The sequence below is a fragment of the Dama dama genome, chromosome 4, assembly GCF_033118175.1.
Source record: "Dama dama isolate Ldn47 chromosome 4, ASM3311817v1, whole genome shotgun sequence".
In the NCBI taxonomy this organism is placed as follows: Eukaryota; Metazoa; Chordata; class Mammalia; order Artiodactyla; family Cervidae; genus Dama; species Dama dama.
In genome coordinates, this window is record NC_083684.1 from 43,551,879 (window position 1) to 43,576,499 (window position 24,621).

General features: G+C 39.2%; 1 long non-coding RNA gene across 2 annotated transcripts in view; it reads right to left on the minus strand.

Moving 5' to 3' along the window:
• Positions 1-24,234, minus strand: part of LOC133054149 (uncharacterized) — a 121,005-nt gene extending 96,771 nt beyond the window's left edge. For both annotated transcript variants that reach the window (XR_009692379.1, XR_009692380.1), the window contains exon 1: positions 24,098-24,234. This is a non-coding gene — a long non-coding RNA (uncharacterized LOC133054149). The remainder of the gene's footprint in view (positions 1-24,097) is intronic.
• Between the last annotated feature and the right edge of the window lie 387 nt (positions 24,235-24,621).

Consider the following 24,621-nt stretch of genomic DNA (forward strand, 5'->3'; position numbering starts at 1 on the left):
AGTTGTAATGAATTGAGTACAAAAGAGGGTGAAGTAAAAGTTCATCATAGTGTATGTTAAAGTCTGATTAATAACTCGGGGATAAAGAATAGTTATCTATGGTAAAAGGAATAATAATAGAAAAACTGGGAGAAATGGAGTTAAACTCCACATTACTTTCCCTTTTTATCAGTGTCTAAACTAAGCACTGGCTCTTGTTTTAAGTTAATGGAATATATATCCTACTTCTAGATTTTATGCACAAGGAAAAAATGGTGACTTTTGAAATCTCTTATCAAAATTTTGTGGAAAAGACAGAGTAATATGGGACAAAATGAGTTGGGAAGAAAAAGAAGACATTTTAAACTGACATCTAGAGATATCTGCAGTACTCACAGATGCTTCAGAAATCCATATGGGGACATCAGTTTGAAAGATATTATAGATTCTATTATGAATACCTCTATAAATGTAAACATCCCTATGAAGGAAAGTAACAATAACTCAAGTGAATTCAAATTATAATGAAAGAATTAGAAGATAAACACTAGATGAAGTTTTGCAAAAGATCTAAATGTTGTTACATTTTGTAACTCAAAGTTTAGCGTATTACTTGCTTTTTTTCTATATAGTATAGGAAGTGGATTATAATTATACAAAAAAGTGTGTAGAGATCTTATCTCATGACTAGAATATGTGAATGACAATAATAACGGAACGGAAATCTAGTGTCATAATCAGGACAATTCTGTAACTGTTTTAATATCTGGGTAGCCTAAATAAAAGTATGAAAAATAAGGGGCAATAATCTGAAATTAGGAAAAAACTCATAGGGAAATTCTCTAAAGAGACAGAACAGCTGAGTAATGTAAAAGACAAAGACAAAAAACCGAAGAGCCAGATTCAGAATAAATTATCTATTTGTTAAAGTGAAACAGTAATCATATTGTTAAAATGATGAATTTCTGAAATAACTAGGCAAACTGAGGCAATTAGTAATTCTAACCTTACTTTTCATAGAAGCAGCAAGAAAATATCCCCCATAATCTTTCAAGTAGTCCCTGATAATACTTTTCAGAATCTAAGACAAACCCATATGGTAAGATAACACAAATGTAGGTAATAACCATGGCTCCCAAACTTCAGTGACCCATTACCCAAAAGCAGTAGTAGAACCTGATAAATTAAAAAAAAAAAATTTACACATCATGAATGTCAGATACATAGTAAATTATAAGGACTCCTAGAAATCTCTAACCTTTTGAGATTTGAAGTGGTGAACAGCTAACTGACTTCCACAAAACATACTTTGGCATTACATCTGGAAGCTGAATACCATGCTAGTTGAGCAATGAGTATGACCAAGTATGAGCTTCCCTTGGCTTATGGCTTATGGCTAAGCTGGTACAGAATCCACTTGCAATGCAGGAGACCTGGGTTCGATCCCTGTGTTGGGACGATCCCCTGGAGAAGGGAAAAGCTACCCACTCCAGTATTCTGGCCTGGAAAATTCCATAGACTGTATAGTCCATGGGGTCACAGAGAGTCGGACACAACTGAGCGACTTTCTCACTCACTCACTCATGACAAAGTATGGCAAGTCTTATGTTTCTTAGATCATAAAAAGACTCTTTATCTTCTATTATAACTATATTGATTATATTCAGAATGGAAAGTTGGAACATATTCTACCAAAACTCCAGGTCTAGCAACAAATTTTTTGAGCTGTATCACATCAACTCCTTTTCCCCTGAGGTCTTTATTTCTAAATTACAGATGTACATACAAGTGTTTGTATTTTAACTGTTGTCAAGACTGAAGGTTTATAACTTCAGAGTTACTACAGTAGCAAAAAGAGAGTATTTCTCACCTTTGTGAACATTATAAAGAATCCAGATTGTCTTATACTTTTGCAGTAGTAAGGACATTGGAAATAAACATATTCTACATTTAAACAAAACTTATCTGGAAGTTTACAAATATAAAATACATTTTAACAACAGAGTTTATTTAAAGATGCCAGAGTTACATGGGATTATTCCAATCCATGGCTATGTAAAGGCCAATATATCATAGGTGATGACAGATGCAGTAAAGCAAGAAGGATGATGAAAAGGGACCATGATAGCTAAGCTTCAGAGTGAATGAAACACACAAATATCTTAAGACTTCTTAGAGGGTGGATATGGATTTTGACTCATTTATTATGGAGATAATCAAAAGTCACAGGCTAAGGCAATGGGTCTCAGGATAAAATTTGAAGAATTGGGAAGTCTATTTGCCATATCTTTTCAAAGGTACTTCCAGGTGGTGAAGCCAGCAAGAGAAATCCACCACCCACCATGATGTAAAGATTAAAGAAAAATCCAGAGAAATCTGGAAATCTGCAAAATGAATGGGCTAATAAAATCCTGCTCCTATAAAAAGAAAAGGAAACAGCCAACAATTTAATTTCATTACTGGTTAACCAAGTTTGCATTTCATTGTAACAAACATCTTGTTGTTCAGTTTTTCTGTTTTACAATTTATCATAAAAATTACTTGATGAAAATACAGGAAGCTGCTAAAGGCCAGATCAAGGCTGTCATTCTAATGAAGAATATTTGGGAAATGATTGCAACAAAACATAACTGACCCCACCTAAGACAATGGACATGGATTTGGGTGGACTCCAGGAGTTGGTGATGGACAGGGAGGCCTGGCATGCTGTGGTTCATGGGGTCAGAAAGAGTCAGACACGACTGAGCGACTGAACTGAAGACAAGAAGCCCTTCCCAACCACAGTCAAAATGGTTCCTGATATTTTGACTATAACATGGCGAAAGATAAAAAAATACGCTAGGCAGCAAAGAACTCATTGTCAAGGGAACAGTCTTAGTTTGTAAGGAAGAGATACAGATCTTAAGACCTAAATAAGAATTTTAAAACAGTAAACTAAAGGCATCTAGGAGACATGGATACTGAGGAATATGAAGCTTTCTAAAGAAACTAATTACATTCTGCTGCTGCTAAGTCACTTCAGTCGTATATTCTAGACAAGCACAACTAGTAAATCAGATTCTTCTACACTTTAAATTGATGGACATGATCAGTTTACTTTATATTGTTGAAGTGACTGTAGAAATATCAGATATGCCTATGACTGATGGGTGAGAATAAAATTATGACAACTACTCCAAGAATATAAAGGAGGCAGCTTCTTGGAGTTTGCTATAAAAATATCTAAGATAATAATGAACCGTATGAACTGTTCAGGTACAGAAGCATCATGCCCCTTTTAATTTGACATCATGAAGTTTTTTAAAAGATTAATTTTAGAAGTGCTTATGTCTAACCTTTTAATCTCTCCATCCTTCTGGTACTTGGAGTTCTGAATGTTATGAGAGTTAAGAGTAGGCTGTCTAATAACGAATAATGTAATAAACAAACATACCACCTAGGCAACTAGAACCCAAATTAAGGGTGTTCTTATTGTACTTTATATATTCTTGCTGTAATACATGTGAAATTTGCTGTATTTTATCTTAAAGAGCTGTTCAATAGTGGGGAGGTTTATTGAAAGAAGTGAATAGGTAGTATTCTATTTTGTTTTGTACAGATTTCAAGACAACAAAAATTGTGTTTGTACTTACAGGCATTCAAGTAGCCAAATGATTAACACAAAATATCCTCAAAAGAATGAGAAGGGACCTTAGAAAAGATTTGATTCAGTCCTCCATCCAATGTAGCATTCTCCTCAATTTCTCAAAAACACACACAAGAAAAACCAACTTATTTTATCATTCAACACTCTTTCACCAACCATGTGGGGGTGGTCTTTTCTTCAAGTCTGTGAGCCCATGATAAGGAGGAGTTTGAGACAACATCTCAAATATCCTCTGTAACTCATTGATTCTCATATTTGTTGCCACCTAGAACTTATTGAGCTTAAACATTATGTATACTCTCATGAGTATTTTTTGAATATGTAAGTGTGAAAGTTAAATAAGTATTCTTATTCTTCAGCCATAAAAAAATGAAGATTCATATACTTTTTTTGTGTTAAGAAAACTTTTTAAAAGCACAGAGACTTTCCAAGATGACAGACGAATAGAACGTGGAGTTCATTTCTCCTCATGGACGCATCAATAAAACAGCTACAAATGAAGAATTCTAACAGCATCTGCTGAACACTAGCAGAAGACCCCGGACACCTAAATGAACAAGAAAGATCCCCATGTAACTAGGTAGGATGAAAGAAAAGAATAAGGTAAAAGGGAGAGGCGAGGAAGTGGAATGGGACCTGCACCCTTGGCAGGGAGCTGAAGGTGAGGAGCAGGTCCTGCATCTGGGGAAGCCCCCTCACCAGCAGGGAGATCAGCTGGGACATAAGGCAGCTTCAGCTCAGAGGGGAGCCCAGCAACCCTCCTGTAGCAGGCAGGACAGAGTGACACAGATGGGCTGTGCCACAGCCCCAAGAGCCCCAGCCTAAAACTCCTGTCCACCAGTGCACACAGGGCTGGGTGCTGGAATGTGTAGTTTGGAGAGCAGACCCAGGGAGGGACTGCTGTTATTGGCTGCAAGGAGACAGCCTGAGTGGATGGAGGTGAGGAGCTCTTCAAAAAGAAACGCTCATGGAGGAATCCTAGCTCACCAAAGAAGCAAAGCACCATCGCTGAGTGTACAAAGCACAGGGCTGCCGTTGCAGCCTCTCTCCTCAATGCCGGCCCTTGCCTCCACGTGCACGAGGACGGGCTTTGACTGTAGGCAGCCTGTATGCCTCTGCTATCACCTCCCTTCACACACACATCATACCCCTGCCACCCAGTACTTCTACGCCAGCACCATCCCACTGGGGTGGTCCACTTGCCCAGATTGCCAAGTGAGGGCCCGCAGATTCCAATTGTTACATCAGCACCTTCTCGCCTAGGATCCTACCTGCCTGATAGGCTTATCTGCTCTAGCAACCTCTGGAACAAACCCCCATGGGAGGAATATAGGCAGAGGTGGGGCTGAAGTCATAGCTGAGACCCAAGAGCCGTGTGATTATGGATAGAGAGCTGAAATCTCTCCGTGCTGTGGCACGAACCACAGAGTTACAGCTCTGCTAGTGGCTTCCTAAATTCACCACCAGTGAAATATCTGAAAGGACAGCAAGCGCTCCTGCAGCTGAGACAGGTGTGGCTTTAGCAACTGTCAGCCTTGTGGGCACACACACAGAGGCTGAGCAAGGCCAGAGTCTGTGCTGCCTGGATGAGAGCTCCCACTGCAGGTCCGGGTACAGGCTACTGCAGGCCCCTGAGACCTGACCTCACTGGATCTGCACAAGTGGCCTGGTGAAAACAAGGCCTGAGCCACCAGGGCCAACTGCCAACATACGCACAGTTAAGGTGGGACTGCAAACACTGCTAACAACACTATATTTTGTTAGCCCACACAAGGCGGGAAAGGGGATACAACAGAGCACAGTCACAAGTGGACAGCTCCAGAGAAGGAATATTCAGAGGCTTCTCTCCCAGAAGGAGTGCTCCAATCCTGCCTATCTCACACTGCAGATCAGAAACACAGCTAAAAACAGGTATGGGGGCCTCTATTCCAACATCTATGGAGCAGACACTGCCCCTGGCAGGGCAGTCACAACCACAGAGCAAAGAGGAGGCCCCATTCAATATTCAGGACAGGCTCTGGTCACCACACCACCAGTCAAACCCCCCATCAAAGGGATAATGGCACAACCCTCTGGACCAACCTCACTCACCAAAGGGCAAACACCAGAAGCGAGAAGAACTACAATTTTGCTTTTTCAATACCTCATGGGAAATACAAACCAAAAAACTACAATAGATAAACACATAAAAATGAAAAAGCAACCCAAACACAACACTAAAGATGATCATCAAACCATAAGTGAAAACAACAAAAGAAGGACCTGGTGGCCCAATGGTTAAGAATTCACCTGCCAATCCAAGGATCATGGGTTCGATCCCTGGTCTGGGAAGATCCCACATGTGGCAGAGCAACTAAGCCCATGTGCGAAAACTACTGAAGCCAGCCTAGAGCCCATGCTCTGCAACAAGAAAAGCCAACGCAATGAGAAGCCTGTGCACAGTAACAAAAAGTAGCCCCCGCTTGCTGCCAAATAGAAAGTCCACAGCAGCAAAGACCCAGCACAGCCAAAAATAAATTTAAAAGAAATAAATCTTTTAAAAAAAGAAGAGAAGTAAAAAAGACCTGCAAAAACAAACCCAAAACTATTAAGTAAATAGCAACAGGATCACACATATTGATAATTACCTTATGTAAATAGAATTAATGCTCCAGCGAAAGACATAAAATGGCTGAATAGATACAAAAACAAAACCCATATACATTCTGTCTACAAGAGACCCATTTAAGATCTAGGGACACATACAGACTGAAAGTGAGGGGATGGAAAAAGACACTCCATGCAAATGGAAATCAAATGAAGTAGCAATATTCATTTCAGATAAAACTGACTTTAAAATAAAGACCGTTATAAAAGACAAGGAAGGACTACCTAATGATCATGGAATCAACCCAAGAAGAAGGTATTACAATGGCAAATATATATGCACCCAACATAGGAGTACCTCAATATATAAGGCAAATGGTAATCACCATAAAAGGGGAAATCTACAGTAACACAATAACACCGGTGGACTTTAACACCCCACTTTTTATCAATGGACAAATCATTCAGACAGAAAATTAATAAGGAAACACAACCCTTAAATGACATTTTAGACCAGATACTTAATTGGTATTTAGAGGACATTCCCTCTAAAACCAACAGAAAACACTGTCTTCTCAAGTGCACATGAACATTCTTTAGGATAGATCGCATCTAAAGTCAAAAAACATGCCTTGGTAAATTTAAGAAAATGGAAAACATATCAAGCATCTTTTCTGACCACAATGCTATGAAATTAGAAATCAATTACACATATGTAAAACAGATAGCCAGTGGGAATTTGCTGTATGATATAGGTAACTCAAACCAGGGCTCTGTGATAACCTAGAGGGTTAGGATGGGATAGGAGGGAGGTTCAAGAGGGATGGGACAGGTGTATACCTATGGCTGATTCATGTTGATGTATGGCAGAAACCAACATGATATTGTAAAGAATTATCCTTCAATTAAAAATGAATAAATTTTTAAAAAAAGATTCAACAACAACAACAAAGAAATCAATTATAGGGAAAAAAACTGTTTAAAAAATGGAAGCTAAACAATATGTTACCAAATAACCCATGGAACACTCAAGAAATCAGAGGGGACATTAAAAAATACCTAGAGACAAATGACAACAAACACATGACAATCCAAACCCTTGGGAGGCAGCAAAAGCAGTTCTGGGAGGGAAATTTATAGCAATACAATCTTACTTCAAGAAATAAAAATCTCAAATATCCTAACTTTACACCATAGCTTTGAAGCTATGGTTTTTCCAGTTGTCATGTATAGATGTGAGAGTTGGACTATAAAGAAAGCTGAGTGCCAAAGAATTGATGCTTTTGAACTGTGGTGTTGGAGGAGACTCTTGAGAGTCCCTTGGACTGCAAGGAGATCCAACTAGTCCATCCTAAAGGAAATCAGTCCTAAATATTCATTGGAAGGACTGATGTTGAAGCTGAAACTCCAATACTTTGGCCACCTGATGCAAGGAGCTGACTCATTAGAAAAGACCCTGATGCTGGGAAAGATTGAAGACGGGAGGAGAAGGGGATAACAGAGGATGAGATGGTTGGATGGCATCACTGACTCAATGGACATGAGTTTGAGTAAACTCTGGGATTGCTGATGGATAGGGAGGCCTGATGTGCTGCAGTCCATGGGTTCACAAAGAGTCGGACACGACTGAGCAACTGAACTGAACTGAACCTTACACCTAAAGCCACTACAGAAAGAACAACAAACAAAACCCATAGTAGAAAGAAATCATAAAAATCATAGCACATGAAATAGAGATGAAATAAAGACAAAGAAAATAATAGAAAAGATCAGTAAAACTAAAAGTTAGTTCTCAAGATAAACAAAATTGATCAACCTTTAGCCAGACTCATCAAATAAAAGGGAGAGGACTCAAATCAATAAAATTAGAAATGAAACAGGAGAAGTTACAAGGGACCCCACAGAAATACAAAGGATCATAAGAGACTAGTACACACAACTATATGCGAATAAAATCAACAACCTAGAAGAAATGGACAAATTCTTATAAAGGTACAAACTTCCAAGATTGAGCAGGAAGAAATAAAAAAATGAACAGACTAATTAAAAGTACTGGAGTTGAAACTGTGATTAAAAATCTTTCAACAGGGCTTCCCTGGTGATCCAGTGGTTAAGAATCCCCCTGCCAATGCAGGGGACATGGGTTCAATCCCTAGTCCGGCAGGGTTCTACACGCCGTGGAGCAACCGAGCCCATGTGCTGTAATTACTGAGCCCACACTCTACAGTCCACAAGCCGCAACAACTAAGCCTGCAAGCCACAACTACTGAAGCCTGAATGCTCCAGAGCCCGCATGCTACAACTAGAGAAAGCCCACGTGCAACAATGAAGACCCAGTGCAGCCAAAAATAATTACTTAATTTAAAACATTTAAAAAACAGTATGATACTGACACAAAATCAGAAATATAGATCAATGAAACCAGATAAAAAGACCCAGAGGTAAACCCACACACCTATGGACAAAGGAGCCAAGAATATACAGTGGAGAAAAGACAATCCCTTCAATAAGTGGTGCTGGTAAAACTGACAGCTGCATGTATTAGAGTGAAATTAGAACACTCCCCAACACCATACACAAAAATAAATTCAAAATAGATTAAAAACCTAAAGGCCAGATCTATAAAACTCTTGTAGGAAAACATAGAATATTCTTCATCATAAGTCACAGAATTTTTCGACCCATCTCTTAATGAAAATAAAAACAAAAATAAATAATTGGGACCTAATTAAACTTAAAAGATTTTGCACGGCAAAGGAAACCATGAAAAAAATTAAAAGACAACCTTGGGAGAAAAGTTTGCAAATGAAATAACCTATAAGTGATTAATCTCCAAAACATACAAACAGCTTATGCAGCTCAACAACAAAGAAACAACCCAAAGAAAAAATGGACAGATGATCTCAGTAGACATCTCTCCAAAGAAGGCTTCAGTTCAGTTCAGTCGCTAGGTCGTGTCCAACTCTTTGCGACCCCATGAATCGCAGCACGCCAGGCCTCCCTGTCCATCACAAACTCCCGGAGTTTACTCAAACTCATGCCCATTGAGTCGGTGATGCCATCCAGCCATCTCATCCTCTGTTGTCCCCTTCTCCTCCTGCCCCCAGTCCCTCCCAGCATCAGGGTCTTTTTCAATGAGTCAACTCTTCGCATGAGGTGGCCAAGGTATTGGAGTTTCAGCTTCAGCATCAGTCCTTCCAATGAACACCCAAGACTTATCTCCTTTAGGATGAACTGGTTGGGTCTCCTTGCAGTCCAAGGGACTCTCAAAGTCTTCTCCAACACCGTAGTTCAAAAGCATCAATTTTTCGCCGCTCAGCTTTCTTCACAGTCCAACTCTCACATCCATACACGACCACTGGAAAAACCTCAGATGGCTAAAAAGCTAATTATTAGAGAAATGCAAATCAAAACTTGCTCCTTGTAAGAAAAGCTATGGCAAACCTAGACAACATATTAAAAAGCAGAAACGTTACTTTGCCAACAAAGGTCCATTTAGTCAAAGCTGTGGTTTTTCCAGTAGTCATGTATGGATGTGAGAGTTGAACCATAAAGAAAACTGAACACTGAAGAATTGATGGTTCTGAGCTATGGTGTTGGAGAAGACTTTTGAGAGTCCCTTGGACTGCAAGGAGATCAAACCAGCCCATCCTAAAGGAAATCAACCCTGAATATTCACTGGAATGACTGATGCTAATGCTCCGATATTTTGGCCACCTGATGCAAAGAGCTGACTCACTAGAAAAGACCCTAATGCTAGGAAAGACTGAAGGTAGGAGGAGAAGGGGACAACAGAGGACAAGATGGCTGGACAGCACCACTGACTCAATGGACATGAGTTTGAGCAAGCTCCAGTAAATGGTAAAAGACAGTGAAGCTTGGCGTTCTGCAGTCCATGGGGTTGCAAAGTCAGACACAACTGAGTGACTCAACAATAGCAGCAGCGACAAAATCAAAACTATATGAGACATCACTTCACACAGGTCAGAATGGCCATCATCAAAAACATACAAGCAATAAATACTGGAGATGGTGTGGAGAAAAGTAAGCTCTCTTATATAACTGTTGGTAGGAATGTAAATTAGTACAACCATTACTGAGAACAGTATGGAGGTTCCTTAAGAAATTAAAACCAGAACTGCCTTATGATCCAGCAATCCCAGTCCTGGGCATATATCCAGAGCAAACCATAAATTCAAAAAGATAAATGGACCCCAATGTTCATTGCAGCACTATTTACAATAGCCAAGACATGGAAGCAACCTGTCTCACAGAGGAATGGATAAAGATGTGGTACATGTATAGAAAGAAATATTAATCATAAAAATGAACAAAACAATGTCCTCTGAAGCAACATGAATAGACCTAGAGATTGTCATAATGAGTGAACTAAGTCAGACAAAAAAAAAAGGTAAATTATGATATTTTTTACTGCGGAATTTTTTTTTTTTAAAAAGGTACATTTGAGCTTATCCACAAAACAGAAGCTGTGTTACAGATGTAGAAAACAAACTTATGGTTACCAGGGTTAAGGGAGGGAGGGATAAACTGGGAAATTGTGACTGACATATACATGCACGCGTGCACGCAAAGTCACTTCAGTTGTGTTTAACTCTGTATGATCCTAGGGACTGTAGCTTGCCAGGTTCCTCCATCCATGGCATTCATCAAGCAAGAATACTGGTGTGGGTCACCATGCCCTCCCCCAGGAGACATATACATACTACTGTGTATGAAATAACTAACAATGACACACTGTGGAGCACAGGCAACTCTGCTCAGTGCCTCCGTAATTGCTGTATGTAAAAAGAAACTAAAAAGAGTGGATTTATGTATAGCTGGTCCACTTCGCTGTACACCTTAAACTAACGGAACGCTGTAAATCAAGTATACACCAATAAAATTATTTTTTAAAAAGACACCAAATGCAAAAACAGCATCTATTTTATAACACTTTATAAGCATATGTGGTCAAAGAGATTTTTTATTATTCTACATGACTCCTTGCCAATGGATGATAACATCTTGGGGCAATCTGATTCATGCTATAATCATTAGAATATTGCATTGCTATAGGAATTCTGATCTATTTATTTTGGTTGTTATTTACTCAAGTATTAATTCCAATACTCTCCTCAGATGTTACTTTTGCTTACGCTCTTTGTTCTATGGCTGCTGGTAGGGGCATATGCATGTATTTGTGAATAAGGGTTGGAGCATTTAGATGAAGATGTGACAAAGGCAGAAGTCAGTTTTAATGAGCAATCAAGGAATCCTATACATAACTGAATATAAATTAAGAACACATTAGAAAGAAGCAGTTTGTAAATTTAATTTGGGATAGAGGGGAGAAGATTAAAGAGTTAGGTAAACTGCTCTGAGGTTTAACCTGAGTTATATATCTTGAAGGAAGGGTCACCTATATGGGATATGAAGTAGAATCAGCAACTACGAATGGCAAGACTAATCAAATAGCTCAGTATAATTTGCTGAAGGTGAATATACTTCTCTGTAGTGTTCACAGCTTAATCATTTTTATTACTACTCCTATTGTGTTGATGGCAGTTAGGTAACAACTTGACACAGAATGAGTTCTGTCTTTTGATGTCATTTTATCATTAGTATGAAGAACAGACTCTTCTGCTCTTTCTCTGTAGCAAGCAGTATGCGTAGCCATAATCTTCAAAATCACTATGTCATAAATTCGTATCTATTTTATAATTCATTTTCACCCTTAGGCCTTTTGATAATTTAATGACTTTCAGATTTTGCTCCCTCTGAATACCTATTTTATTGTTTTTCTCCTAAAGCAGTTGTAGTTTCTATTTGGAAGGGGCAGAATCTCATTTTGTTGTTTCCACTCCATATTTCTGAGCTCTCTGGGTACCTTTATATTGCTTTGCTGCTCTTACTGTTATTTGCATCACCTGCCAATTTAATATCATCTGTGAATTTCATTAACATTCGTTATACTCCCTCTTCTACATCATTAATGCAGCTGCTATGTAAGATAGGACAAAACACAGATCTTGGCAGCACCTACACATATTACCCAACTTGATCCATTTCCATTTATGGTTTATCAATATTTTTTATGATTCTGCAGCCAGTTTTGAATACGTGTGACTTTGCTTATATCCAGAACAATCTGAATTAATTGTGCATAGATGTCATGAGACACTGCATCATAGGCTTCACTAAATTTGATAAATATATGTACCATATTTTTTAATTTACTAGTATTATATGTAGAAAACTGATATTTTCAGTTTAGTTCAATGTTTATAGTTCTAGTAATTGCTACATATTTACTTTTAATATTAGAATCACTATTTTCATATAATGAATACTGATGACACAATGGTTTTTACTTTTTTCATGTGCTTTTAACTTTTAATTTTAGAATAATTTTAAATTTACAGAAAAGTTACAAAGATTGTAGAGTGCATTCCCTTATATGATCTAGGACATCATATTGCATTTAGCAGTCATGTCTCCATAATCTCAATGATACATGACAATTTCTCAGTCTTGTCTTTTCATTACCATGACCCTCCTGAAGAGTACTGGTCAGATATTTTATAGAATGCCCCTCATTTTTGGTTTGTTTGATGTTCTCTCACAATAAGACTGGGGTTACAGCTTTTTGGGTAGACTATCACAGAGGCTAAATACTCTTTGCATTTCATCATACTTAAGGTATAGAGCATTAACAAGATATCACCACTGGTGATGTAACCTCTGATCACTTGTTTGATCACTTGCCAGCTTCCCCTGGAGTAAGTTAGAAATTTTCCCTATCTATACTCTACCCTGTGCATTCTCTGTGAGGGTTATTACAATGCCCCTAAAGGAATAAAAATTTGATCTTGGGGGGAAATTTTACTCTATTATGCATTAAACATTGATATTCATATAATACATAAACAGATAAAGTATATTTGTGGTATTAAAACTTCATCAGGAGTGTGGGGGAGAGTGTCAAAAAAAATGTTCATGTGTGTGTTTGTGTGTGGGGGAGGAGGTAGTAAAAAAGAAAAAAAGGACTGGCAAATTCCTCTCTATCCATTGGGATCAAATTACTAAGTCCAGCCCATATCCAAGCAGATGGAAATAAAGTTCCACCTCAAAGAGGAGGGAGTATCTGCTACATATGCTATTTGGTATTTTTCTCTAAAAAATATTCTTTTCAAAAGTCAACTTTGGTAAATTTTCTGCTAATAGTTTGAGTCTATGTATTAGTCTGGGTCTTCCAAAAAGCAGATGCAAAGATGGGATTGAGCATGTGAAACACTTATTAAAGGATTTACCTGTGAAAGGCAACAAAGAGGGAGCAAAGGAGGGCAAGAAAGCCTTAGGATACCTATGAAGGAAAAATGGAAAGAGAGAGAACTGGGTAGGAAGAATCTCAGGCTGCAAAACATCTAAGGTTTTGGACCAGTCAAATGGGAGTCCTTTTGACAAAATATTCCATTAACACAGTCCCTTATCTTATAGGAAAGAACCTGGATTGCAATCGTCATCATATGGACTCATGGCCTGGAAGGATCACTTGGGAATCATGGCCTTGACATGAATATGGGAATGGGTTCCAAAACATACCAGTACCTGGATCCACCAGTCAATTACGGTCCCTGAAGAAAGAGGTGGAAGTAGGACATTTTCATGCCCACCACAGCCCATAATTTTACACCATATTAAAATATCAGAAATTATTTTTGAAAGAATATTACCTAATTCTTTACCCATTCTAGGAGATGTCTTTTTACTTCTCTAAATATAGCTGCATACACAACATGCTTCAGCTGAATGCCAAAGTATCGATGCTTTCCAGTTGTGGTGCTGGAGAAGACTCTTGAGAGTCCCTTGCACAAACTAACAAGATCAAACTAGTCAATCCTAAAGGAAATCATCCCTGAACATTCATTGGAAGGACTGATGCTGAAGCTCCAATACTTTGGCCACCTGATGTGAAAAGCCGACTCATTGGAAAAGACCCTGATGCTGGGGAAGACTGAAAGCAGCAGAAGAGGGTGACAGGATGAGATGGTTGGATGGCATCATTGACTCAATGGATATGAGTTTGGATATATACTGCGAGAGACAGGCTTCCCTCATAGCTCAGTTGGTAAAGAATCTGCCTGCAATGCAGGAATTCAATTCAGTTCAATTGCTCAGTCGTGTCCGACTCTGCGACTCCATGAACCACAGCACGCCAGGCCTCCCTGTCCATCACCAACTCCTGGAGTCCACCCAAACCCACGTCCATTGAGTCGGTGATGCCATCCAACCACCTCATCCTCTGTCATCCCCTTCTCCTCCTGCCCTCAATCTTTCCCAGCATCAGGGTCTTTTCCAATGAGTCAGCTCTTCACATCAGGTACCCCAGTTCAATTCCTTGGTCAGGAAGATTTGCTGAAGAAGGGATGGGCTGCCCACACCAGTATTCTTGGGCTTCCCTTGTGGCTTAGCTGGTAAAGAATCTGCCTGCATTGTGGGAGACCTGGGTTTAATCCCTGGGTTGGGAAGATCCCCTGGAGAAGGGAAAGGCTACCCACTCCAGTATTCTAGCCTGGAGAATTCCATGGACTGTATAGTCCATGGGATCGCAAAGAGTTGGGCATGACTGAGCAACTGAACAATAGCCAACAATTTCTTAGAAACCATACCTTTGTTTTTTCCATTTAAAAATACAGATTTAATGATACTTGGTACTCTTAAGTACTGAAGTACATTCAACTCAATAACTCTTGACAGTGACAATTATAAATTTTGACTAAAAGAAAACAACAATTGGAAGGCACTGTGGAGCAATCAATAGCAGGTAGAAACTGAAGGGGATATAACCCTTGAAAGAAGAGTAGCCAATAAATAAGATCTATATTTTTCTAATTTTTCTGCTACGATTACCTCCTTGTCTGCATAGTGCACATGGAATAGTACTTAAACAAAAAGCAACAGTTTGGGGGACTGAGGGATAAAAAGTTTGGAGTTTGAGGCTATAGGAGCAGCTAGAAGTTGAAACTGAAAGCCGCCATAAAGGCGAAGCCACTGGGGGCCAAGAGGGAAAGGTGGCAAAATCTGCATAATATCTCTCCTCAGATCCTTGGCTGACTCCTGAACTGTGCATGTACAGAGTGATATCCATGAAACCTAGAAGAAAGTTACAGACAAAAGACTAAAAGAACTAAGTAGAAATTTCAGCAGTTTTTGAGTGATGATGAGTCAGAGTGAAAACATGAGGAATTCCAGTCAAGATATAAAAACCAAAATTAAAAATCAAATGGAAACACTAAAACTGAAAAATATAACATCCAAAATGATTAATGAAATCACTGAATGGAATAGCAGGTTGAACAGTTTAGAAGAAAGGATCCATAACTTTGAAGACAATTCAGCAGAAATTATCTAAACTGAAGCACACAGAAAGAAAAAGTATGAAAAAAAGGTAGCAGATCATTAATGATGTGTATGTTCAAAATTAGGCAATCTAGCATGCTTTTAAAACTGGAGTCCCAGAGGAAAAGGAGAAAGAGAAAAGTACAGAAAAAATATTTGATAAAATACTAGACAAACCTGCCAAAATTAATTAAAATATAAGTCTACAGCTCCAAGATGCACAGCAAACCCCAGACAGAACACATGAGAATAAAACCACAATTTAGAGACGAATTAACACCTATCCTGAACTATTTCCCCTCCCCCGCAAAAAAAAAAAACCCTCACAGAGGAAGGAAAACACCCAAACTCATTCTATGAGGCCACCATCACCCACTACCAAAATCAAAGATATCACACAAAAAGAAAATTATAGGTAAATATCACTGACAAACATCCATACAAAAATCTTCAACAAGATACTAGCAAGCTGAATCCAACAACATGTTACACAGATCATGCACCGTGATCAAGTGGAATTTATCCCAGTGAATCAAGGATTTTTCAATACCTGCAAATCAATTAGTGTGACATACCACATCCACAAATTGAACAATAAAAACCAAATGATCATTTCAATAGATGCAGAAAAAGCTTTTGGCAAAATTCAACACCCATTTATGATTTAAAAAAAAAAAAACAACTCACCAGAAAGTGGGCATAGAGGGACCCTACCTCAACATAATAAAGTCCACATGTGACAAACACACAGCAAACATCATTCTCAATGGTGAAGAGCTGAAAGCATTTCCTCCAAGATCAGGAACAAGACAAAGGTGATCACTCTCACTTTCATTCAACACCACTTCTGAGCTCACATGCTGCAACCACTGAAGCCTGCACGCCTATAACCCGAGCTCATCAACAAGAAGCTGCCACTCGCCACAACTAGAGAAAGCCCACGTGCAGGAATGAAGATCCAGCACAGCAAGAAAGAAAGAAAGCTAGAAAACTCTTATAGGAAAACATAAGCAGAACACTCTGACTTAAGTTGCAGCAGTATCTCCTACAGTAATCGAAATAAAAACAAAGATAAACAAATGGGACCAAATTAAACTAAAAAACCTGTGCATAGCATTGGAAATCATAAACAAAAAGACAGGGCTTCCCTGGTTGCACAGTGGATAAGAAACTGCCTGCCAATGCAGGGGACAAGGATTCGATTCCTAGTAGGAGAAGATTCCACATGTCAAAGAGAAACTGAGACCTTTTGCCGCAATGACCAAGCCTATGTGCCCGTGCACTCAAGGGCCCATGAGTGCAATTACTGAGCTTGCGTGCTGCAACTACTGAAGCTGGAGCACCTGGAGCCTGTGCTCTGCAACAAGAGAAGTCACCGCAATAAGAAGCCCACTCATAGCAACGAAGAGTAGCCCCCACTTGCCACAACTACAGAAAGCCTACACAAAGCAACAAAGACCCAGCACTGCCAAAAATAAGAATTTGCATTTTTTTTAAAAAAAGAGTGCAGCAGAGCCCACATCTTGACTACATCCCAGGATGGCAAAAACAAAAGAACAGATAACCCACAGAATGGGAGAAAATACTTGCAAATGAAGCAACCGACAAAGGATTTATCTTCAAAATTTACAAGTAGCTCATGTCCATCAAAAAAATGGAAAATAGACCTCAACAGACATTTCTCCAAGGAAGACGTACTGATGGCCAAGAAGCACCTGAAAAGATGCTAAACATCACTAGTTATTAGAGAAATGTAAATCAAAAGTACAGTAAAATATCACCTCACACGAGTAAGAACAGCCATCATCAAAAAGTTTACAAACAATAAATGCTGCAGAGGGTGTAGAGAAAAGGAAACCTTCCTACACTGTTGGTGGGAATGTAAATTGGTACAGCCATTATGCCAGGAGAAATATCAATAACCTGAGATATGCAGATGATACCACCCTTATGGCAGAAAGCAAAGAGGAACTGAAGAGCCTTTTGATGAAAGTGAAAGAGGAGGTGGGAGGGGGGTTCAGGATGGGGAACACCTGTAAATCCATGGTTGATTCATGTCAATGTATGGCAAAAACCACTACAATATTGTAAAGTAATTAACCTCCAACTAATAAAAATAAAGGAAAAAAAAGAACACCTCTTTTCTCTCAACAGTGCTGTAATTTCTAAAAAAAAAAATAAAAAAGAAAGTCAAAGAGTTGGCTTAAAACTCAACATTCAGAAAACTAAGATCATGGCATCTGGTCCCATCACTTCATGGCAAATAGATGAGGTAACAAAGGAAACCATGAAAGACTTTATATTCTTGAGCTCCAAAATCACTACAGATGGTGACTGCAGCCATGAAACTAAAAGACACTTGCTCCTTGGAAGAAAAGCTATGACCAACCTAGACATCATATTAAAAAGCACAGACATTACTTTGTCAGCAAAGGTCCATATAGTCAAAGCCATGGTTTTTCCAGTAGTCATGTATGGATGTTGAGAGTTGGACCATAAAGAAGGCTCAGCACCAAAGAATTGATGCTTTTGAACTGTGGTGTTGGAGATGACTCTTGAGAATCTCTGGGACTGCAAGGAGATCCAACCAGTCAATCCTAAAGGAAATCAGTACTGAATATTCACTGGAATGACTGATACTGAAGCTACAATACTTTGGCCACCTGATGTGAAGAACTGACTCACTGGGAAAGACCCTGATTCTGGGAAAGATTGAAGGCAGGAAGAGAAGGGGACGACAGAGGATGAGATGGCTGGGTGGCATCACTGACTCAATGGACATGAGTTTGAGCGAGCTCCGAGAGTTGCTGATGGACAGGGAAGCCTGGTGAGCTGCAGTCCATGGAATCGCAAAGAACTGGACATGAGCAACTGAACTGAACTAAACAGTCATTATGGAGAAAAGTGTGGAGGTTCCTTAAGAAACTAAAAATAGAGCTACCATATGATTCAGCATTCCCACTCCTGGGCTCATATCAATAAAAAAAAACAAAACAAAACATGGTTTGAAAGGATACATGCAACAGAATATATATAGTGGCACTATTTACAATAGCCAAGACATGGAAGCAACTTAAATATTTATCAATAGATGAATGGGTAAAGAAGATGTGGTACATATATACAAAGCATACTACTCAGTCATAAAAAAAGAGAATGAAATAATGCCATTTGCAGCAACATGGATGGATCTGCAGATTATCTTAATAAGTCAGAGAAAGACAAATATTGTATGATACCACTTGTATGCAGAATCTAAAAAAAACTGATACAAATGAACTTACTTACAAAACAGAAACAGACTCACAGACTTAAAAAATGAATTTATGATTACCAAAGGGGAAAGATGGGGAATGGACAGATTGGGAATTGGGGACTGACAGTTATATTTAAAAGAGATAACCAACAAGGACCTACTCAATAGCACAGTACTGCTCAAATATTCTGTAATAATCTAAATGGGAAAAGGATATATGAATATGCAAAACTGAATCTCTTTGTTGTATACCTGAAAGTAACACAACACTGTTAATCAACTATACTCCAGTATAAATTTTTTTAAAAAATGCAAATTCATGTGCTTCACCCTGGACCAAGCAAACAGGAGTTCATACATAGAGTCCAGCAACCTGCTTATGAAATAAACACCTCATGTAAATTTTAGCCACACTGTTTTGCGAACTAGTGCCTTATATAAAGTTTACCTAGTTCTGTAGACTCTTACCTTTTCAACATTTCTCATCTATTTCTCTCCTTTCCTATGGCCTCTACTCTAGTTTAAGGCTCCTTCACTTCTTAGATGGACTTGTGTAATAGGATTTCCTTGCCTCTAGGATATTTTCCACTCTAATTCATCCTACACACAGGGGCCTTATTAATCTTGCTAAATCACAGCTCCACTCATTTAATGTGACAAGAACTTATTGAGAGCATACTATATACCAGGTGCTTCAAGGCAGAAGGTTCTAAGTGGGGCTGATAATCTGAATCATTAAGCGGGAGAAACATTTTAAAAACAGAGATTCTCTACCACTTCCCTAGGCCTACTAAATTAGAATCTACAGAGCCAGACTTGAAAAAAGTTTACTGTTAAAAAGTTCCAACCTAATACAGGGTGCTCAGTTTGGTTCTCTCTGATGACCCAGAGAGGTGGGATGAGGCAGGGGAGAGAGGTTCACAAGGGAGGGAATATATGTACACCTATACCAGTGTTCTTGCCTGGAGAATCCCAGGGAGGGCAGAGCCTGGTGGGCTGCTGTCTATGGGGTCGCATAGAGTGACACAACTGAAGCAACTTTGCATACCTGATTCACGATGTATAGAAGAAACTAACAGAACATTGTAAAGCAATTATCTTCTAATTAAAAAAAAAAGTTACCCAGGTGACCCTAATACTTTTAAACAACACTGCTGCTGCTAAGTCACTTCAGTCGTGTCCGACTCTGTGCGACCCCATAGAAGGCAGCCCACCAGGCTCCCCCATCCCTGGGATTCTCCAGGCAAGAACACTGGAGTGGGTTGCCATTTCCTTCTCCAGTGCATGAAAACGGAAAGTGAAAAGTGAAAGTGAAGACGCTCAGTCGCGTCTGACTCTTAGCGACCCCATGGACCGCAGCCCACCAGGCTCCTCTGTCCATGGGATTTTCCAGGCAAGAGTACTGGAGTGGGTTGCTATTGCCTTCTCCCTAAACATAAGACTGGAGCATATAAAGATTAAAATATTCTTGAGTATTTCAGATTATACTGGGGAAATGTGAACGCATGCAAATAATATATAAGACATTTGTTGTTGCTTAGTCACTAAGTCATGTTCAACTGTTTTGTAAACCCATGGCAATGTAGCCTGCCAGGCTCCTCTGCCCATGGGATTTTCCAGGCAAGAATACTGGAGTCTTGTTTCTCCAGATACAACACATTGATTAATGCTATATTAGAAGTACCAAGTGCTATAAAAAAAAGAATAACTCTAACTGCATTAAATAACTTTAGTAATACACCAACCTTGAAGAAATCTTTTCCTCCTTTAATTTCCCACAGTACTTTATAACTCTCCTATGGTCTCATTTTTATCTTGCACTATAATTATTTTCATATATGTGTCCTGTCCTCTCCACTTGTACTTAAGATCAGAGCCTTGACTTTATCAGAGCACATAATCTCAAAGATTTTTTTTCAGAGTTCTAATTCACTTATGGGATAAACCTGTACCACTCAAAATACTAAATTATGCATGGTTGTGCACACCACCATGGTGGTGGTGTCTAGTCGCTAAGTCGTGTCCGATTCCTTGCAACCCCATGGACTGTAGCCCAGCAGGCTTCTCTGTCCATGGGATTTCCCAGGCAAGAATACTGGAGTGGATATAGTTTCCTTCTCCAAGGGATCTTCCCAACCCAAGGATTGAACATGCATTCACAGACAGATTCTTTACCTCTGTGCCACCTAAGAAGCCCACGCATTTTGTAAATTTAATCAAAAACTGGATGTCCTTGTAACAATCAGATATATGTGGACAAATTTATGGATTTAACCTCAGTGAGGCACTTAGTGCAATTCCTTCAACAAAGCAGGTACTTAAAGTTATGTGTGAACCAATGGGGTCTGGAGAAAACATCCTGTGGATATGGAAAAACATACTTAATATGTCCAGTATCCACTTAAGAGGTTATAGATTCCAAATGAAATATGCCGGTGGTTTTTGTAAACCAGCCCCCTGTGGGCCAAAACCAATCAGCCTGCTTGTTTTGTTGTTGCTGTTTGTTTGTTTGGATGACCCAGGATTGTGTGGCATGCTGGTGTGTGGGGGTTGTGTTTTCTGTTTTTTGACAAATTTTAATTTGAAAATCTTTGGCAAATATTCTCTAATTTACCACAGGCTCTTCCATTCCCTGGGCTTCCCTTGTGGCTCAGCTGGGAAACAATCCACCTGCAACGTGGGAGATGTGGGTTCGATCCCTGAGTTGGGAAGATCTCCTGGGGAAGGGACAGGCTACCCATTCCAGTATTCTGGCCTGGAGAATTCACAGAGTCGGATACAACTGAGCAACTTTCACTTCCATTCCCTATTATCTTACACAAACTTAATGTACACAATTATGTTATCTACAGGTCTAAAGATGAGAGTGCTAATGGACAACTACTGCCAATCATTTCTGCTTTTTGAATGCTGATTATTGTATGCACTGAACTGTGTACCGCCAAATTCATATTCTGAAGTCCTAATCCCCAGTACCTCAGAATGCAACCAACTTGGAGATAAGGATTTTAAAGAGGTAATTAAATTAAAATGAGGTCTTTTGGATGGGCCCTAATCCAGTAAGACTGATGTCCTTATAAGAAGAAATCTGGACACAGGTGGGCATGAATTAAAGACCATGTGAAGACAAAGGCAAAACTACATGCCAAGGAGAGAAGCCTCAGAATGAAGTTATCCCTGCTGACACCTTAGTATTGAACTTTCCAGCCTCCAGAATTGTAAGAAAATAAATTTCTGTTTTTTACACTCTCAGTCTGTGGTATTGTTATAGCAAACCTAGCAAACTAATGCAGCTGCCACTATATTTAATATTAATCCTAACAGTGGCATTTTTACATCAGAATTATGTTTACTGGGACTTCCCTGGTGGTCCAGTGATTAAGTCTCCGTGCCCCCAACGCAGGGGGCCCAAGTTTAATCCCTGGTCAGTGAACTATATCCTACAGGCTGCAACGAAGAGCCCACACCTGGCAATAACGATCCAACACTCGGCAATGAAGATCCCCCAAGGTGCAATTAAGACCCGGCACAGCCAAAAAAAAAAAAAAAAAGATTAAAAAGAATGTTTACCATGTTTAAGTCATTCTGCCATGTACAGTGGTGAATAAAACTCTAAGTAGCTTAGAATCCAACAGATAAGGCAAGTTATATGTAAGATACATTCATCAACATAAATGAGAAAAACATTACCAGGCCTAAAGGGAAAGAAAAAAGCCAAATAAACAGTGTATTTTTAATTCTATAGATGTTCTGAAGGAGACAGTTAACTATTAGTTACAGCTCAGAAAAACTCAGAATTTGACCTGGGTATGGAGAGATAAGATTCAAAAAAGCAGGAGTAAGAGGACATTTAGGTAAGACGAATGGAGAGTACAAAGTCAAATGCTACTACAGACAACAGTTTTCCCAAGTTCATCTAACTTAGACTCAAGTCTCCTTTCTAAACTCTATAGTCACTATACACTTTTAAATTAAAGTTCTAAATCCTTATAAAATTTAGGCATTTCCCCCTGAAGATAAATAACAGTGTAACTGACTTTTTCAGTACAATACTGACATCCAAAGGATAGTCTAGTTCATCTCTAATGCCTCTTGGGCTTCTGCTGAGAGTTGGTTTTATTTTCAAATGGTCTATGAGGGCAATAAGCAGCTCACAGAACATTCTCTTTTGAAATCTGGCCATTTTTTGATCTCTCACCTATCTATCAAATCTCATCATTTTAGATGACTCTGCAACGCAGGTGGCCTATGTTTTCTTAAGTGCTTCTTCTTCTGAAGAATGTTACTCAGTTCGTTAATGTTTCATACCTAAGTATTCTAATATATTTAATTTTTTATTTAATGAAATTTCTAACCTCCAGGCTGAGGAAGTTATTCAGAATATTTCATCCAAGCAGCTGGAAAAGTGCTCATTAGCAGGGAGTTTTGAAGTTGGAATTTTAAGAAAAGGGTTGGCAGGAACCTAAACACATAGATCTAAGCTTTCATAAATGTTTCCCTGTCTTAAGTGTAAAGGAAGAAATTCTTCTTGATAAGCAGATAAGTTATGAACTTTTCCTTTTAGATTTTGGTGACAAGAATTTAACAACGACTTTTGTTAAAACATGTGTTTCAAAGCTCCTAAGTTTTTTTTTTTTTTTTAAATAATTGTCTGTAAAAACCCTTATTTTTCCTCTATCATTTCAACAGCGCTTACTTTCTTCCATAAAGGAGAGACTGAAGTGAGACCATTATCGCCAAGAGATACACACCGAACTAAAGGATCCATGCTTAGCATCTGGTTTCAATTATTTTAGATTCAAGTGATTCTCTATGAAAGGAGGCACCTCATATGAATTAGTTTGATTCTTGTAATGGTTTGAACTCAAAGAACCTGCCCATCTTATACCATCTAACTTGAGATTTATGGGAGATTAAGAACTTAAGTTAGAGAAGCTTCTAAAATTTTTAAATTAAAGGTTTTTAATATACCCGGTTCAGATGAAATTTGCGGGTCCTAAAGAACTAGAATTTTAAATTTAATTGTAACTCAAATTGCACCCAATATTTCAAGACTACAAACTGCGTACAATACAGTAAAAATGCACACGGTAAAACTTTGCTAAATATTTAGAAGTCCAAATTTTCACTTTTTTCTTTTTTTTTTAGTACTCGCTCCCTGGTGACAAAGTGGACTCCAAGTTTCCGTTACCCTCAAAAAACAAGGGGCTGGTGTTATACTACACGCTTACCTTTGGGAAACAACTTGCACTTTATAACTGGACGGGAAAATCTTTTGGTGAGCGAGAAGGCTAAAGGAAACGAAGGACAGTGGCGTGACCGTGGCTCAGGCCCGCGGTTACTCCTGAGGAGACCTCCTCATCCCCAAATCACAGTGATCACCTAACAAGACCGCTTTTCCCGCGGACTCTCGCCTTCCGGCGGTAAGTCACCGCAGCACCGGAAGCCGTCGTCAGGACAACGCTCTTCTGCCCACCCCGTCCCTTCGTCCCGCCCACCTCCTTGTACGTCTGAGGCCAGCGGGGCTTCCATTGGTCCATCTGTCCTTCACTCTGGGAGAAGTTCGGAGCGCTAGGCTCAGGAACTCTGATTTGAATTTGTGGCGCGGACAGTTCACGAGGTGACAATGGTTCTGGCCGTCTTGCGGGAGCCAACAAACTCGGTGGTGAGAGACCCTGAGGGGAGAATGACTAAAAGGGCGGCCGAGGAGCAGGGGCGCTGCGTTAAACAGGTCGCCCAGAGATGGGTGACTTCA